Consider the following 19,902-nt stretch of genomic DNA (forward strand, 5'->3'; position numbering starts at 1 on the left):
AGTTATCATTCCATTAATATGGGATTGTGAAGTCGGAATTGACAAAGATTCGTTCCACAAATACTCAGTCAAACAATGTGGATCCCATTGACCAACTTGATCAGACACATCATCCTATAGTAATTGATTGACACATCATCCTATAGTAATTGATTGACACATCATCCTATAGTAATTGATTGACACATCATCCTATAGTAATTGATTGACACATCATCCTATAGTAATTGATTGACACATCATCCTATAGTAATTGATTGACACATCATCCTATAGTAATTGATTGACACATCATCCTATAGTAATTGATTGACATCATCATATAGTAATTACATCAGTTGAATTAATAATCATCCTATAGTAATTGATTCATTGACATCATCCTACATCATCCTATAGTAATTGATTGACACATCATCCTATAGTAATTGACATTGACACATCATCCAGTAATTGATTGACACATCATCCTATAGTAATTGATTGACACATGGCCGTCATAAGCAGTTGAATTAATCAAACATCCTCCGTCACCCTGCCTCAGCTCACAGGTTCTCCAAAAGATTCACATAACTCAGTCAAATTGAACAAACCTGACGATTCTGTAGTGTTTCTATAGCAATTGATGTCATGACACATCATCTGGCATTGAGACACATTTCCATTTCTGATTGAAACTGGTTCCCATAGTAATTGGCTAGTAATTGATTGACACATGGCCGTCATAAGCAGTTGAATTAATCAAACGTTCTCGGTCCGGTTCTCCAAAAGGTCATTTTAAAAACCTGCGATGCAGCCATGCAAATGTGGTGGCAGGGTTGAGCTGGTTCCCATGGAGAAGTCCTGAGGCCCAGTTTGAAGGAGAGTAGAAGTCAAACATCCTCCTGTCACCCTGCCTCAGCTCACAGAACACACCTCTGGAACCTGTAGGAGAGAGAGAGATTCAGATAACTACAGTCAAATGACAAGAATGTGAGGAACAAACTGAACGATGCACCTGATTCTGAATATAGATGTGTGTTAGTTCTGATAGTCCAGTCCTATGTCATCCGGGAGAGAAGCACCATCTGGCATAGACACATCTGATCCATTTCTGGATAAAGTAACTGAGTCCTACTTTATATTGTGCCAATAGTCAATTCCCCACCTCTAAAGCAAAAGCTGAAAGTGCTTGAACCCCGGTCTGATTACTAATAGGGCAAGGGTATTGTTTAACTCTGACATCATCACGCTGCATAGCAGCCATCACACTAAGCCAGGGTTCTCCAACCCTGTTACTGGAGAACTACAGTCCTGTAGGTTCACTCCGACCCTGTTACTGGAGAACTACAGTCCTGTAGGTTCCCTCCGACCCTGTTCCAGGAGAGATGCTCTCCTGTAGGTTCACTCCAACCCTGTTACTGGAGAACTACAGTCCTGTAGGTTCACTCCAACCCTGTTACTGGAGAACTACAGTCCTGTAGGTTCACTCCGACCCTGTTCCAGGAGAGATACTCTCCTGTAGGTTCACTCCAACCCTGTTACTGGAGAACTACAGTCCTGTAGGTTCACTCCAACCCTGTTACTGGAGAACTACAGTCCTGTAGGTTCACTCCGACCCTGTTCCAGGAGAGATGCTCTCCTGTAGGTTCACTCCGACCCTGTTCCAGGAGAGATACTCCTGTAGGTTCACTCCAACCCTGTTCCAGGAGAGATGCTCTCCTGTAGGTTCACTCCGACCCTGTTCCAGGAGAGATGCTCTCCTGTAGGTTCACTCCGACCCTGTTCCTGGAGAGATACTCTCCTGTAGGTTCACTCCGACCCTGTTCCAGGAGAGATGCTCTCCTGTAGGTTCACTCCGACCCTGTTCCTGGAGAGATACTCTCCTGTAGGTTCACTCCAACCCTAATCTAGTGCACCTGATTCTAATAATTAGCTGGTTGATCAGCTTAGTTACAACTGGGGTTGGAGTGAACACCTCCAGGAGGGTATCTCTCCAGGAACAGGGTTGGAGAGTCCTGCTCTAGGCTCAGTCCAACAGTGACCAGAAACCCACTGTGCAGGTGCACCATAATATACAAGTTAACAACTCACCACTGGTCTTCATCAACGAGAGCAGGCTGCCAATCATACGCCTGGCGGGGGCGGGGTCTGTAACCCGGGGATGGAGCTGCATGGTTACCAAGGAAGGGAAGTCTCCTGGCAACGGCCTCTACAAGACGGACGGGGAGAAAAGATCAAGTCATATTTTCAGAGTCAAGGAACTCCATACAAAACACATGAAGTAATACAGAGACAGAACTACAACCACATAGAATAATGTTGGGGTCAATGATTCCAACAACCATATAGAATAATGTTGGGGTCAATGATTCCAACAACCATATAGAATAATGTTGGGGTCAATGATTCCAACAACCATATAGAATAATGTTGGGGTCAATGATTCCAACAACCATATAGAATAATGTTGGGGTCAATGATTCCAACAACCATATAGAATAATGTTGGGGTCAATGATTCCAACAACCATATAGAATAATGTTGGGGTCAATGATTCCAACAACCATATAGAATAATGTTGGGGTCAATGATTCCAACAACCATATAGAATAATGTTGGGGTCAATGATTCCAACAACCATATAGAATAATGTTGGGGTCAATGATTCCAACAACCATATAGAATAATGTTGGGGTCAATGATTCCAACAACCATATAGAATAATGTTGGGGTCAATGATTCCAACAACCATATAGAATAATGTTGGGGTCAATGATTCTATCAAGACCAAGTCATCTTCCAGTGTGTGATTGTCCCGTTGGAACCTAGCGGTTACCTGGTTGTTCAGTGCAGCTGCTGTGGCGTCAGTGAGGCCCAGGGCGTACCCACACACCCCCCTCTCATCCTCCAGAACCAGACCACAGTTTGGGGAGGGGGACAGCTGCCCTCCTGCTAGCCTGGGGAGGGGGAGAGGTACCCTGGGACATTACATACTGGACGTCTAGACTGAAGACACAGTCACATACTGAAGCACAAAAACTACTGGCTGATCAGAGACTGTCCAGAGTGGATCATTGGGGAGTCATGCTGTACACACACACTCTCACCCATCACTGATCAGAGACTGTCCAGAGTGGATCATTGGGGAGTCATGCTGTACACACACACTCTCACCCATCACTGATCAGAGACTGTCCAGAGTGGATCATTGGGGAGTCATGCTGTACACACACACTCACCGATCACTGATCAGAGACTGTCCAGAGTGGATCATTGGGGAGTCATGCTGTACACACACACTCTCACCCATCACTGATCAGAGACTGTCCAGAGTGGATCATTGGGGAGTCATGCTGTACACACACACTCTCACCCATCACTGATCAGAGACTGTCCAGAGTGGATCATTGGGGAGTCATGCTGTACACACACACTCTCACCCATCACTGATCAGAGACTGTCCAGAGTGGATCATTGGGGAGTCATGCTGTACACACACACTCTCACCCATCACTGATCAGAGACTGTCCAGAGTGGATCATTGGGGAGTCATGCTGTACACACACACTCTCACCCATCACTGATCAGAGCAGGTTGTGCTGCTGCAGGAGCCTTGGCCTCTCCTCTCTGCATCTCCATGTGGATCTTCTGTATCTCAGTCTGAAACAACAGAGATGTTATAAAGACAAAATCAATAAAGATGTCAGCTAGCCGATACATGCCTCATGTATTACAGAGGTGGTTTGAACCATACCTAACGCCCGCGCTAGCTTATAACTACACGCGTTAGCTACTTCATGCATCACTTAGCTTATAACTACACGCGTCAGCTACTTCATGCATCATTTAGCTTATAACTACACGCGTCAGCTACTTCATGCATCACTTAGCTTATAACTACACGCGTCAGCTTCTTCATGCATCAGCTAGCTTCTCAATGAGAAAACGCGCGAGTCATATTAGAATAATTATTAAAACAGAGTACCACAGTATGAGTCAGAATACCCATAAAACCTAGCATCATCCATTTTTTCCATAAGGTATTTTAAAAACACTTAAAATAAGTGCTGTGTTTTGTGTAGGTTTACCCTGGCGTGACGTTCTGATAACCATGTAACCCCCCCCATCAGACAAGGTGACTTATCAATATATTCGCCAGTATTAACCTCCAAAAAATGTAATGCTAATGTGGCTATCATACAGAACTACAAAGGCCATGATATAGAGGAGACTGCTGAATCGATGTAGTAATGAATAAATTGACTAAAGTTCTTTATATGGACAATTCTGTGAACTGTCTTGTGCAAGTTTTAAATTGACACAAAACCTGTTAGCAAAGGTGTCAACTAGAGATGATGTGCAGGAGCTTGCAGGGATTTGTAGTCTTGCATGATGTCTACTTCGATGCTAATTAGCATTTTCGAATCAGAGTAAATAGTGCTGAATATATTGATAAAAGTCACCTTGTCCGAGAGAGATTTACATAGTGATCAAAACATCACGCCAAGGTAAGTCTACATGAAACAGCCCTTATTAAGTGTTTCTAAAATCCCCTGTGGGAAAAATGAATGGAGGAAAAACATTGGGAACCATTTCCCTGTTTGACTGCTAGGTTTTATGGGAGTTATGATGTGTCCACTGTGGTGCTCTATACTACAGGCATTCACTCAGTAGGCTAACACAGTCTTATGGCAAAACACTCAGAAGACCTGGTTTCCATTCCCAGTCGGCCCACACGTCTTGTATATTTTAATAGATATGTTAGAGTCAGTTCTAGATATATTGAAATAACTAACCTTGTCATCTGGGCAGAAGGGTCGTATAGAATACACTGATGTCATAGGAGGGTGACGGAACAGATCTCTGTTACCATGGCAAGGCAGCATTCTCTGAACAACAACAAACAACAGCAATACTATCGTCATCAACCAGTCAGTACCAAGTCAAAGATCTCTTTATGCCTGAGAGATCAATGGCTCTGTCTAGATGGTTGTCTGTGATCCCCTGTGTGTGTGTGGCTTGTCATTGTTTGAGTGTTGATCAGTGATGTGAATGTGGCAGCAGAAGGACACACAGTTGTAGTGTGTTACAGTCATGTGTGCATACATTCTACGTATGGGTGGTCCCGGGGATCGAACCCACTACCCTGGCGTTACAAGCGCCATGCTCTACCAACTGAGCTACAGAAGGACCATTTTTTTTATATATATATTATTTTTTGTTCTGTGTTGTGCATCACATTGTACTTGTAGACTTGACACAAATAGTAGCAAAAGGTGAATGTTGAACTTTTGTTGCACACATCCAGTAACAATTTTGGATGACATAATTACACTTTAAAAAGTTTGAATGCAGAATTTATTACCAATGTTGATGCAATGACGCTGTTGACCGATTGAGATGTAAGAGGCATACAAAAGAATTCCAGTCATCTCATCAAAGGGGTGATGGGGGTTAAAGAGGTGGGATATGGGGGTTAAAGGGGTGGGATATGGGGGTTAAAGGGTTGGGGTTAAAGGGGTGGGATATGGGGGTTAAGGGGGGGTGGGATATGGGGGTTAAAGGGGTGGATGATGGGGGTTAAGGGGTGGGGTGGATGATGGGGGTTAAAGGGGTGGGATATGGGGGTTAAAGGGGTGGGATATGAGGGTTAAAGGGGTGGGATATGGGGGTTAAAGGGAAGGTATATGGGGGTTAAAGAGGTGGGATATGGGGGTTAAAGGGGTGGATGATGGGGGTTAAAGTGGTGGATGATGGGGGTTAAAGGGGTGGGATATGGGGGTAAGCGCCGTACCTGGAACTCCCCGGAGAGACCCCCTCTAAACCCCCAGGGCTCTGGGTCATCAGTCATCACCTGGGCTGAGGGCCTACTCTGCCCCCCTGTGGACACAAACAATATTACACTTAAATGATACATCAAACTGTATGCTTATTGCCTACTGCATACAGCTCCTTGTGCCACACCATACAACAACGCACCGACCTCCACAACAACGCACCGACCTACACAACAACGCACCGACCTACACAACAACATTCTGACCTATATGGGTCTCCCCTCCCCCCAGCCCCTGTTGTACCCAATTGTTTGACGTAGGCGCGGGCCAGGGTGACACCACTCTTGATGTCACAGATGTAGTTGTAGAGGTCATAGAGGATGCTCCGGTTGGGGGCGTTGGACAGGCGGTTAAACATGGTAAACACAGCAACACACATCACGTCAAAACACTTCGCCCTGGAACGCCACTCTGCTGTCTGTAGAGAGGGAGAGAGGAGGCCGAGAGATACATGGAGACAGAGAGAGGGAGATACATAGAGAAAGAGATACATAGAGAAAGAGATACATAGAGAAAGAGATATATAGAGACAGAGATATATAGAGACAGAGAGAGGGAGATACATAAAGACAGAGATGTATGGAGACAGAGATACATGGAGACAGAGATATATAGAGACAGAGAGATATATAGAGACAGAGAGATATATAGAGACAGAGAGAGGGAGATACATAAAGACAGAGATGTATGGAGACAGAGATACATGGAGACAGAGATATATAGAGACAGAGATACATAGAGACAGAGAGAGATACATAGAGACACACAGAGAGAGAGAGAGAGATACATAGAGAGAGAGATACATAGAGAGAGAGATACATAGAGAGAGAGATACATAGAGAAAGAGATACATAGAGAAAGAGATACATAGAGAGAGAGATACATAGAGAAAGAGTGAGAGAGTGATACAGAGACAGAGAGAGAGAGATACATAGAGAGAGATACATAGAGAGAGAGAGATACACAGAGACAGAGTGATACACAGAGACAGAGAGAGAAAGAGATACATAGAGAGAGAGAGATACATAGAGAGAGAGAGATACATAGAGAGAGAGTGATACACAGAGACAGAGAGAGAGAGTGATACATAGAGAGAGAGTGATACACAGAGACAGAGAGAGAGAGAGTGATACAGAGACATACATAGAGAGAGAGAGATACATAGAGAGAGAGTGATACACAGAGACAGAGAGAGAGAGAGATACATAGAGAGAGAGAGATACATGAGAGACAGAGATATATAGAGAGAGAGATACATAGAGACAGAGAGAGATACATGATACAGAGACAGACAGAGAGAGTGATACATAGAGAGAGTGATACATAGAGACAGAGAGAGAGAGATACATAGAGAGAGAGTGATACACAGAGACAGAGAGAGAGAGAGTGATACATAGAGAGAGAGTGATACACAGAGACAGAGAGAGAGAGTGATACATAGAGAGAGAGTGATACACAGAGACAGAGAGAGAGAGTGATACAGAGACAGACAGAGAGAGTGATACACAGAGACAGAGAGAGAGAGAGATACATAGAGAGAGTGATACATAGAGAGAGTGATACATAGAGAGAGAGTGATACATAGAGAGAGAGTGATAGACAGAGACAGAGAGAGAGAGTGATACAGAGAGACAGAGAGAGAGAGTGATACACAGAGACAGAGAGAGAGAGAGATGCATAGAGAGAGAGTGATACATAGAGAGAGAGTGATACATAGACAGAGAGAGAGAGATACATAGAGAGAGAGTGATACACAGAGACAGAGAGAGAGAGTGATACATAGAGAGAGAGTGATACACAGAGACAGAGAGTGATACAGAGACAGACAGAGAGAGTGATACACAGAGACAGAGAGAGAGAGAGATACATAGAGAGAGAGTGATACATAGAGAGAGAGTGATACATAGAGAGAGAGTGATACATAGAGAGAGAGTGATACACAGAGACAGAGAGAGAGAGTGATACATAGAGAGAGAGTGATAGACAGAGACAGAGAGAGAGAGTGATACACAGAGACAGAGAGAGAGAGTGATACACAGAGACAGAGAGAGAGAGAGATGCATAGAGAGAGAGTGATACATAGAGAGAGAGTGATACATAGACAGAGAGAGAGAGAGATACATAGACAGAGAGTGATACACAGAGACAGAGAGAGAGAGTGATACATAGAGAGAGAGAGTGATACACAGAGACAGAGAGAGAGAGTGATACACAGAGACACAGAGAGAGAGTGATACAGAGACATACATAGAGAGAGAGAGATACATAGAGAGAGAGTGATACACAGAGACAGAGAGAGAGAGAGATACATAGAGAGAGAGAGATACATAGAGAGAGAGAGATACATAGAGAGAGAGTGATACACAGAGACAGAGAGAGAGAGAGATACATAGAGAGAGAGAGATACATAGAGAGAGAGAGATACATAGAGAGAGAGAGATACATAGAGAGAGAGTGATACACAGAGACAGAGAGAGAGAGAGATACACAGAGAGAGAGTGATACACAGAGACAGAGAGAGAGAGAGATACATAGAGAGAGAGAGATACATAGAGAGAGAGAGATACATAGAGACAGAGAGAGAGTGATACAGAGACAGACAGAGAGAGTGATACATAGAGAGAGAGTGATACATAGAGACAGAGAGAGAGAGATACATAGAGAGAGAGTGATACACAGAGACAGAGAGAGAGAGAGTGATACATAGAGAGAGAGTGATACACAGAGACAGAGAGAGAGAGTGATACATAGAGAGAGAGTGATACACAGAGACAGAGAGAGAGAGTGATACACAGAGACAGAGAGAGAGAGAGATACATAGAGAGAGAGTGATACATAGAGAGAGAGTGATACATAGAGAGAGAGTGATACATAGAGAGAGAGTGATACATAGAGAGAGAGTGATACACAGAGACAGAGAGAGAGAGTGATACATAGAGAGAGAGTGATAGACAGAGACAGAGAGAGAGAGTGATACACAGAGACAGAGAGAGAGAGTGATACACAGAGACAGAGAGAGAGAGAGATGCATAGAGAGAGAGTGATACATAGAGAGAGAGTGATACATAGACAGAGAGAGAGAGAGATACATAGAGAGAGAGTGATACACAGAGACAGAGAGAGAGAGTGATACATAGAGAGAGAGTGATACACAGAGACAGAGAGAGAGAGTGATACAGAGACAGACAGAGAGAGTGATACACAGAGACAGAGAGAGAGAGAGATACATAGAGAGAGAGTGATACATAGAGAGAGAGTGATACATAGAGAGAGAGTGATACATAGAGAGAGAGTGATACACAGAGACAGAGAGAGAGAGTGATACATAGAGAGAGAGTGATAGACAGAGACAGAGAGAGAGAGTGATACACAGAGACAGAGAGAGAGAGTGATACACAGAGACAGAGAGAGAGAGAGATGCATAGAGAGAGAGTGATACATAGAGAGAGAGTGATACATAGACAGAGAGAGAGAGAGATACATAGAGAGAGAGTGATACACAGAGACAGAGAGAGAGAGTGATACATAGAGAGAGTGATACACAGAGACAGAGAGAGAGTGATACAGAGACAGACAGAGAGAGTGATACACAGAGACAGAGAGAGAGAGAGATACATAGAGAGAGAGTGATACATAGAGAGAGAGTGATACATAGAGAGAGAGTGATACACAGAGACACAGAGAGAGAGTGATACAGAGACAGACAGAGAGAGTGATACATAGAGAGAGAGAGAGAGAGAGAGATACACAGAGACAGAGAGAGAGAGTGATACATAGAGAGAGTGATACATAGAGAGAGAGAGAGATACACAGAGACAGAGAGAGAGAGAGATACATAGAGAGAGAGTGATACACAGAGAGAGAGAGAGAGAGTGATACATAGAGAGAGTGATACACAGAGACAGAGAGAGAGAGAGATACACAGAGAGAGAGAGTGATACAGAGAGAGAGAGTGATACACAGAGACATAGAGAGAGAGAGATACACAGAGAGAGATACACAGAGAGAGAGAGAGATACATACACAGAGACAGAGAGAGAGTGATACACAGAGACAGAGAGAGAGTGATACATAGAGAGAGAGTGATACATAGAGAGAGTGATACATAGAGAGAGTGATACACAGAGAGAGAGTGATACACAGAGACAGAGAGAGAGAGTGATACACAGAGAGAGAGAGATGACACAGAGACAGAGAGAGAGAGTGATACACAGAGACAGAGAGAGAGAGATACATAGAGAGAGAGAGATACATAGAGAGAGAGTGATACATAGAGAGAGAGTGATACATAGAGAGAGAGTGATACATAGAGAGAGAGTGATACACAGAGACATAGAGAGAGAGTGATACACAGAGACAGAGAGAGAGTGATACAGAGACAGACAGAGAGAGTGATACATAGAGAGAGTGATACACAGAGAGAGAGAGAGAGAGAGAGATACACAGAGACAGAGAGAGAGAGTGATACATAGAGAGAGAGTGATACATAGAGAGAGAGTGATACACAGAGACAGAGAGAGAGTGATACACAGAGACACAGAGAGAGAGTGATACAGAGACAGACAGAGAGAGTGATACATAGAGAGTGATACATAGAGAGAGAGAGAGAGAGAGAGAGAGAGAGATACAGAGACAGAGAGAGAGAGACAGAGAGAGAGAGAGAGTGATACACAGAGACAGAGAGAGAGAGAGATACAGAGAGAGAGAGATACATAGAGAGAGAGTGATACACAGAGACAGAGAGAGAGAGAGAGATACATAGAGAGAGAGAGATACATAGAGAGAGAGAGATACATAGAGAGAGAGTGATACACAGAGACAGAGAGAGAGTGATACAGAGACAGACAGAGAGAGTGATACACGAGAGAGTGATACATAGAGAGAGAGATACATAGAGAGAGAGTGATACATAGAGACAGAGACAGAGAGAGAGTGATACACAGAGACAGAGAGAGAGTGATACACAGAGACAGAGAGAGAGAGTGATACAGAGACAGAGAGAGAGAGATACATAGAGAGAGAGATACATAGAGAGAGAGAGATACATAGAGAGAGAGAGAGATACAGAGACAGAGACAGAGAGAGATACATAGAGAGAGAGTGATACAGAGAGACAGAGAGAGAGAGAGAGAGAGTGATACACAGAGACAGAGAGAGAGAGTGATACAGAGAGAGAGAGAGAGAGATAACAGAGAGAGAGAGAGAGAGAGATACACAGAGACAGAGAGAGAGAGAGAGAGAGATACAGAGAGAGAGTGATACACAGAGAGAGAGATACAGAGATACATAGAGAGACAGAGAGAGAGATACATAGAGACAGAGAGAGATACATAGACAGAGAGAGTGATACACAGAGACAGAGAGAGAGATACATGGAGACAGAGAGACAGATACAGAGAGAGAGAGAGAGAGAGATACATAGAGACAGAGATACATAGAGAGAGAGTGATACACAGAGACAGAGAGAGAGAGAGAGATACACAGAGAGAGAGAGAGATACACAGAGACAGACAGAGAGAGTGATACATAGAGACACAGAGAGAGATACACAGAGACACATAGAGAGAGAGAGATACAGAGACAGACAGAGAGAGATACATAGACACAGAGAGAGATACATCGAGAGAGAGAAAGAGATACATAGAGACAGAGAGAGAGATACATAGAGACACATAGAGAGAGATACATAGAGACAGAGAGAGAGATAAATAGAGACACAGAGAGAGATACATAGAGACAGAGAGAGAGATAAATAGAGACACACAGAGAGAGATACATCGAGAGAGAGAGATACACGAGAGACAGAAAGAGATACATAGAGACAGAGAGAGAGATAAATAGAGACACATAGAGAGAGATACATAGAGACAGAGAGAGAGATACATGGAGACACAGAGACAGATACATAGAGACAGAGAAAGAGATACATAGAGACAGAGAAAGAGATACATAGAGACAGAGAAAGAGATACATAGAGACAGAGAGAGAGATAAATAGAGACACATAGAGAGAGATACATAGAGACAGAGAGAGAGATACATGGAGACACAGAGACAGATACATAGAGACAGAGAGAGATACATAGAGACAGAGAGAGAGATACATAGAGACACAGAGAGAGATACATAGAGACACAGAGACAGATACATAGAGACAGAGAAAGAGACATAGAGACAGAGAGAGAGATACATAGAGACAGAGAGAGAGATACATAGAGACAGAGAGAGAGATACATAGAGACAGAGAGAGAGATACATAGAGACAGAGAGAGAGATACATAGAGACAGAGAGAGAGATACATAGAGACAGAGAGAGAGATACATAGAGACAGAGAGAGAGATACATAGAGACATATAGAGAGATACAGAGACAGAGAGAGAGATAAATAGAGACAGAGAGAGATACATAGAGACAGAGAGAGAGATACATGGAGACACAGAGACAGATACATAGAGACACAGAGACAGAGAAAGAGACACAGAGACAGAGAGATACATGGAGACACAGAGAGATAAATAGAGACACAGAGACAGAGAAAGAGACACAGAGACAGAGAGAGTTGTCCATAGAGACTTACAGTTTTACATCAATAAAGATACTTAGAACACAGAGACAGAGAAAGAGACACAGAGACAGAGTATTTATCTAGAGACAGAGAAAGAGACACAGAGACCTCTGAGATCCATAGAGACACATAGAGACAGAGAAAGAGACACAGACAGAGAGAGAGATACATAGAGACAGAGAAAGATACATAGAGACAGAGAAAGAGACCAGAGACAGAGAGAGATACATAGAGACACAGAGACAGAGAGAGATACAGACAGAGAGAGAGATACAACAGAGAGATAAATAGAGACAGAGGGAGTTAGTGAGAAAGTGTGTATGTGTGTTAGAGAGTTGTCCATGTAAGTTCTTACACTCCTCACCATCAATAAAGATCTTAAATTATTACATTGATTGAGTCCCACTCAGTATTTATCCTATATCCCACACTGCCTCTGAGTCCCTTCAGCCAGTTCAGTCCCAACACACACACTCCTCACCATCTCAGTCCCAACACACACATACACTCCTCACCATCTCAGTCCCAACACACACACACACTCCTCACCATCTCAGTCCCAACACACACATACACTCCTCACCATCTCAGTCCCAACACACACACACACTCCTCACCATCTCAGTCCCAACACACACACACACTCCTCACCATCTCAGTCCCAACACACACACACACTCCTCACCATCTCAGTCCCACACACACACACACTCCTCACCATCTCAGTCCCAACACACACACACACTCCTCACCATCTCAGTCCCAACACACACACACACACACACTCCTCACCATCTCAGTCCCAACACACACACACACACACTCCTCACCATCTCAGTCCCAACACACACACACACACACTCCTCACCATCTCAGTCCCAACACACACACACACTCCTCACCATCTCAGTCCCAACACACACACTCCTCACCATCTCAGTCCCAACACACACACACACTCCTCACCATCTCAGTCCCAACACACACACTCCTCACCATCTCAGTCCCAACACACACACACACTCCTCGCCATCTCAGTCCCAACACACACACACACTCCTCACCATCTCAGTCCCAACACACACACACACACTCCTCACCAGCTCAGTCTCTGCATCTCCCACTGCTTCTCTGTGTGCTTTCAGCCAGTCCAGTTCCGTCAGCATGGTTCTAGCAGTAGAACCGTGTTCATACGGCAGGTAGAACAGTTCTGAGAGAAGCTGGAGATCGTCCAGGGTCAGGGGTTCTGCAGTGAACAGGGGGTTGTCCCCAGAACCTGGCACGTACACGGGGTCTCCCACATCAGTCTGCATGGGCTCCTCGTCAGAGGACTCTTTCTTCAGGTGGGTGGGGTTCAGAGGTCGAGGGCCTGAGGTGAAGACGACAGCCAGAGAGTTAATTCATCCGTTTTATCTCTTCACAATGAGTAGATGTCATTAAAAAGTGGATCTGGAATCACGGTCCTCATGGAGACGAGGATGTGTTGTTTTTGTGTCGTTTTCATGTGTTTGCCCACGAGGGGATAAATAAAGTTGTATTGAATTGAATGTTGAAGCTGCCCTCTTGGTTGGTCATCTTTCCCTCTGTACCTCCAGGCTGGTCTGTGCTGAGGAACTCCTGTAGCCAGTCAGTCAGGGCCAGGGTGAGGGCTCTCTTGGGGCTGAAGCAGGGGTCTGAGCCTGCCTCATCATCATCATCATCACCACCACCTGCTGGGGCGATGACATAGTTTAGGGTTCATTTAACTCATTGGCATTGTGGTTCATCCTAAGATTGGAAGGTTGGAGGTTCGATCCCCCAGGTTGAGTCATAGCAAAAACTAAAACAGGGTGCCGATGCCTCTCTGCATGGCACTCAGGGGATGGACTGGGGCGAGGCCTCTCTGCATGGCACTCAGGGGATGGACTGGGGCGAGGCCTCTCTGCATGGCACTCAGGGGATGGACTGGGGGCGAGGCCTCTCTGCATGGCACTCAGGGGATGGACTGGGGGCGAGGCCTCTCTGCATGGCACTCAGGGGATGGACTGGGGGCGAGGCCTCTCTGCATGGCACTCAGGGGATGGACTGGGGGCGAGGCCTCTCTGCATGGCACTCAGGGGATGGACTGGGGCGAGGCCTCTCTGCATGGCACTCAGGGGATGGACTGGGGGCGAGGCCTCTCTGCATGGCACTCAGGGGATGGACTGGGGGCGAGGCCTCTCTGCATGGCACTCAGGGGATGGACTGGGGGCGAGGCCTCTCTGCATGGCACTCAGGGGATGGACTGGGGGCGAGGCCTCTCTGCATGGCACTCAGGGGATGGACTGGGGGCGAGGCCTCTCTGCATGGCACTCGGGATGGACTGGGGGCGAGGCCTCTCTGCATGGCACTCAGGGGATGGACTGGGGGCGAGACCTCTCTGCATGGCACTCAGGGGATGGACTGGGGGCGAGGCCTCTCTGCATGGCACTCAGGGGATGGACTGGGGGCGAGGCCTCTCTGCATGGCACTCAGGGGATGGACTGGGGGCGAGGCCTCTCTGCATGGCACTCAGGGGATGGACTGGGGGCGAGGCCTCTCTGCATGGCACTCAGGGGATGGACTGGGGGCGAGGCCTCTCTGCATGGCACTCAGGGGATGGACTGGGGGCGAGGCCTCTCTGCATGGCACTCAGGGGATGGACTGGGGGCGAGGCCTCTCTGCATGGCACTCAGGGGATGGACTGGGGGTGAGGCCTCTTTGCATGGCACTCAGGGGATGGACTGGGGGCGAGGCCTCTCTGCATGGCACTCAGGGGATGGACTGGGGGCGAGGCCTCTCTGCATGGCACTCAGGGATGGACTGGGGGCGAGGCCTCTCTGCATGGCACTCAGGGGATGGACTGGGGGCGAGGCCTCTCTGCATGGCACTCAGGGGATGGACTGGGGGCGAGGCCTCTCTGCATGGCACTCAGGGGATGGACTGGGGGAGGCCTCTCTGCATGGCACTCGGGATGGACTGGGGCGAGGCCTCTCTGCATGGCACTCAGGGGATGGACTGGGGGCGAGGCCTCTCTGCATGGCACTCGGGATGGACTGGGGGCAGGCCTCTCTGCATGGCACTCAAGGGATGGACTGGGGGCGAGGCCTCTCTGCATGGCACTCAGGGGATGGACTGGGGGCGAGGCCTCTCTGCATGGCACTCAGGGGATGGACTGGGGCGAGGCCTCTCTGCATGGCACTCAGGGGATGGACTGGGGGCGAGGCCTCTCTGCATGGCACTCAGGGGATGGACTGGGGGAGGCCTCTCTGCATGTCACTCAGGGGATGGACTGGGGGCGAGGCCTCTCTGCATGGCACTCAGGGGATGGACTGGGGGCGAGGCCTCTCTGCATGGCACTCAGGGGATGGACTGGGGGCGAGGCCTCTCTGCATGGCACTCAGGGGATGGACTGGGGGCGAGGCCTCTCTGCATGGCTCTCAGTGGATGGACTGGGGGCGAGGCCTCTCTGCATGGCTCTCAGTGGATGGATTGGGGGCCGAGGCCTCTCTGCATGGCTCTCAGTGGATGGATTGGGGGCCGAGGCCTCTCTGCATGGCTCTCAGTGGATGGACTGGGGGCCGAGGCCTCTCTGCATGGCTCTCAGTGGATGGATTGGGGGCCGAGGCCTCTCTGCATGGCTCTCAGTGGATGGACTGGGGGCCGAGGCCCTGCGATAGACTAGCGTCCTGTCCAGGGGTTACTTGTACATCAAGCTGCCTCACATAAGACATTAAAAGGAGTGTAAAACAGTAACACCTCATAGATACTCACTCATCTCCACGTCTCTCTGTCCTCCTACTCTTCCTCCTTCAGACCGGCACCACGTCGCCAGGGTGTGGATCGCCACGAAGTTAGGGTGGTACTCACAGTTAGGGTTGGTCAGCACCCCTCTCAGCTTGGGGATCAGGTCTGTGGGACGATCCTAAGAAGAGGAGGACATGTAGGGATTGGGGGCTTCTCTATTATTCTACATCTACTATTAACATACTCCCTGTCTACCACTGCTTCTAGAACACTGCTTCTAGAACACTGCTTCTAGAACACTGCTTACAGAACACTGCTTCTGGAACACTGCTTACAGAACACTGCTTCTGGAACACTGCTTACAGAACACTGCTTACAGAACACTGCTTCTAGAACACTGCTTACAGAACACTGCTTCTAGAACACTGCTTCTAGAACACTGCTTCTAGAACACTGCTTCTAGAACACTGCTTACAGAACACTGCTTATAGAACACTGCTTATAGTGCAATAGTAGTGCATTATATAGGCAATAGTGGTTGAATAGACAATTAATAATTATCATAAACCTTCCACAATAGAAGTGAATAGAAAAGTCTATTATTAATAGACAATGGTCTCAGTCATATTATTAATAGACATCCTCTGGGGTCATAATATTAATAGACACCTTGTATGGTCTCATCCTCTGGGGTCATAATATTAATAGACACCTTGTATGGTCTCACTGGGGTCATATTAATAGACAATGGTCTCATTAATAGACACCTTGTATGGTCTCATCCTCTGGGGTCATAATATTAATAGACACCTTGTATGGTCTCATCCTCTGGGGTCATAATATTAATCATGGTCTCATCCTCTGGGGTCATAATATTAATAGACACCTTGTCTCATGGTCTAGACACCTTGTATGGTCTCATCCCCTGGGGTCATAATATTAATAGACACCTTGTATGGTCTCATCATAATATTAATAGACACCTTGTATGGTCTCATCCTCTGGGGTCATAATATTAATAGACACCTTGTATGGTCTCATCCTCTGGGGTCATAATATTAATCATGGTCTCATCCTCTGGGGTCATAATAATAGACACCTTGTATGGTCCCATGAAGATTCTCTGGGGTCGTAGTCATTGGCGTGGATGTTGTCCCAGATAACCGGCGCCCTCTTCAGGACGGAGGACACCTCTACAATGGACTCTACCGTGATGTGGTGCGACACCACTTTAGGTCCTGCAGGACAGGATAGCATAGAGTGGGTTAGATTGGATGCCTGATAGTCTTAACACTGTGCTTTGTCCTAACACTTTGTCCTAACACTGTGCTTTGTCCTTAAAACTCACTCATCCGAGGAAACATTCCAGGAACGAAATGAGCAAACAGACCATAGTTGGTGGACAACAAAAGGAAGGAAAGTGACTTCCTGTCTGCTCTCACCTGTCCAGAGAACATCAATCCCAGGTAGGAGGTTCTCTCCCACAGTGTGAAGGTAGGCCGACTGGGAGACGTTAGGAGTGCAGAATGCTGCACAGTAATCTGAAACAAACCACAACACACACAGACATTCTAGTCCTTGACGACTCTTGCAAAAAGCAGCAAATTGTGAGAAAATAAATCATTTATATTGAATCTTAAAACAGGATGTGTCCAATATGGCTGCCAACAACCAACATGTAATGGAACACTGCTTTTAATTACAATGACCTTCTCACTGTGCGGTTGTCTGACATTGGAATGTTGATATGGAATTAGAATGTCCATTCTAGATCCTTCTGATTCTATTTCTATGGGTCTGACTGACCGTTTGTCCATTCTAGATCATTCTGATTCTGAGGTGACCTCTGACCTCACCTGTGGGGCAGAAGAGGAAGGTGTCAGGCTGTCCCAGGTGTGTGAACACCTCGTTGGTGACAGCTACCTGGGCGTGGGCGAACGAGCTGAATGCCTGCTTGTCCGCCGGACACATCTCTGTCTCGATGTCGTCGAAGAGGAGGGAGAAGGAACTGCAGCCAAACCCACTCACCTGGAAGAGGAGGGGAGGAGAAATCAGCTTCTCTCTCTAAACATAGGTCTAATACCCTCACTTGGTCCACTTCTAGGTTACCATGGTTCTAGAACATCACCTGGTCCACTTCTAGGTTACCATGGTTCTAGAACATCACCTGGTCCAGTTCTAGGTTACCATGGTTCTAGAACATCACCTGGTCCAGGTCCATGTTACCATGGTTCTGGAACATCACCTGGTTCAGTTCTAGGTTACCATGGTTCTAGAACATCACCTGGTCCAGTTCTAGGTTACCATGGTTCTAGAACATCACCTGGTCCAGTTCTAGGTTACCATGGTTCTAGAACATCACCTGGTCCAGGTCCATGTTACCATGGTTCTGGAACATCACCTGGTCCAGTTCTAGGTTACCATGGTTCTAGAACATCACCTGGTCCAGTTCCAGGTTACCATGGTTCTAGAACATCACCTGGTCCAGTTCTAGGTTACCATGATTCTAGAACATGACCTAGTCCAGTTCTAGGTTACCATGGTTCTAGAACATCACCTGGTCCAATTTCCTCTTCAGGGTGGCAACCTCTTTGGGGTTGGAGAATGTGATGTCCAGTCCAGGGGAAATGGCGTAGATGAAGTCCACCCCGTTCTTCTTCGCTGCAGTTACCAGAGCAACCAGTTTCTCTGGAACAGAAGATTAAGATTCACCCCAAATGTCCCCCTATTCCCTTTTGACCAGGTCAAAGGTTGTGCATTATATATCTTGTATAGATTAGGGAAGAGGGTGCCACGTCAAAGTAAAATAAAAAGACCATTGTAACTTCACTTAACCAGGTAAATGGATTGACAAGAACACATTGTATTTGTCCATGTCTCAAAATGACGACCTAAAGACGTGCACCATCTACTTCTACTATCTGAGGGAAATGGTATCATTCGAGACAGAGGCTTTCACAACAATGCGATAGTTGCGAAGTAGATCAATTAAATCAAAGTAGATCAAAGGTAAATGGGAGTGAATCTTCAGGTCAAAGTGAGGGCATCACCGATGATCTGACATGACAACATATCAACAGTATGGAGCTGCATCTCCTAGGCAACGCCACAACAACACACATCACAATCACTATGTCTCTTATCTGAACTAAGGGTGGGGTGTAACTAGGTGGTACTGAGAGGCCACAGGGGTCAGGGGTTTGCAACGCTGTGTGTGTGTGTGTGTGTGTGTGTGTGTGTGTGTGTGTGTGTGTGTGTGTGTGTGTGTGTGTGTGTGTGTGTGTGTGTGTGTGTGTGTGTGTGTGTGTGTGTGTGTGTGTGTGTGTGTGTGTGTGTGTGTGTGTGTGTGTGTGTGTGTGTGTGTGTGTGTGTGTGTGTGTGTGACGCTGTGTCCTCCTAACCTGCCTCCTCAGGTGAGTACAGGTCCCTCCAGTACATTCTGTGTTTGTAGTCATCTTTAGGGGCGTAGAGGTACGTGTTCAGACCCCACTTCTTCTCCCTACACAAACAAACACACTGAGACACTTCTGCTCTCTACACAAACACACTGAGACACTTCTGCTCTCTACACAAACACACTGAGACACTTCTGCTCTCTACACAAACACACTGAGACACTTCTGCTCTCTACACAAACACACTGAGACACTTCTGCTCTCTACACAAACACACTGTATGAGACACTTCTGGAAAAGCAACAACTTCCTGTAAGGACTGGATCGGTGAAAGGAACAACTTCCTGTAAGGACTGGATCGGTGAAAGGAACAACTTCC

The 19,902-nt window shown here is 46.5% G+C and overlaps 1 pseudogene; it reads right to left on the bottom strand.

Annotated features, from left to right (window-relative positions):
• Nucleotides 1-772: 772 nt before the first annotated feature.
• Nucleotides 773-19,627, bottom strand: LOC124020821 (annotated as a pseudogene).
• Between the last annotated feature and the right edge of the window lie 275 nt (nt 19,628-19,902).

Source organism: Oncorhynchus gorbuscha, unplaced genomic scaffold (assembly GCF_021184085.1).
Source record: "Oncorhynchus gorbuscha isolate QuinsamMale2020 ecotype Even-year unplaced genomic scaffold, OgorEven_v1.0 Un_scaffold_928, whole genome shotgun sequence".
Classification (NCBI taxonomy): domain Eukaryota; kingdom Metazoa; phylum Chordata; class Actinopteri; order Salmoniformes; family Salmonidae; genus Oncorhynchus; species Oncorhynchus gorbuscha.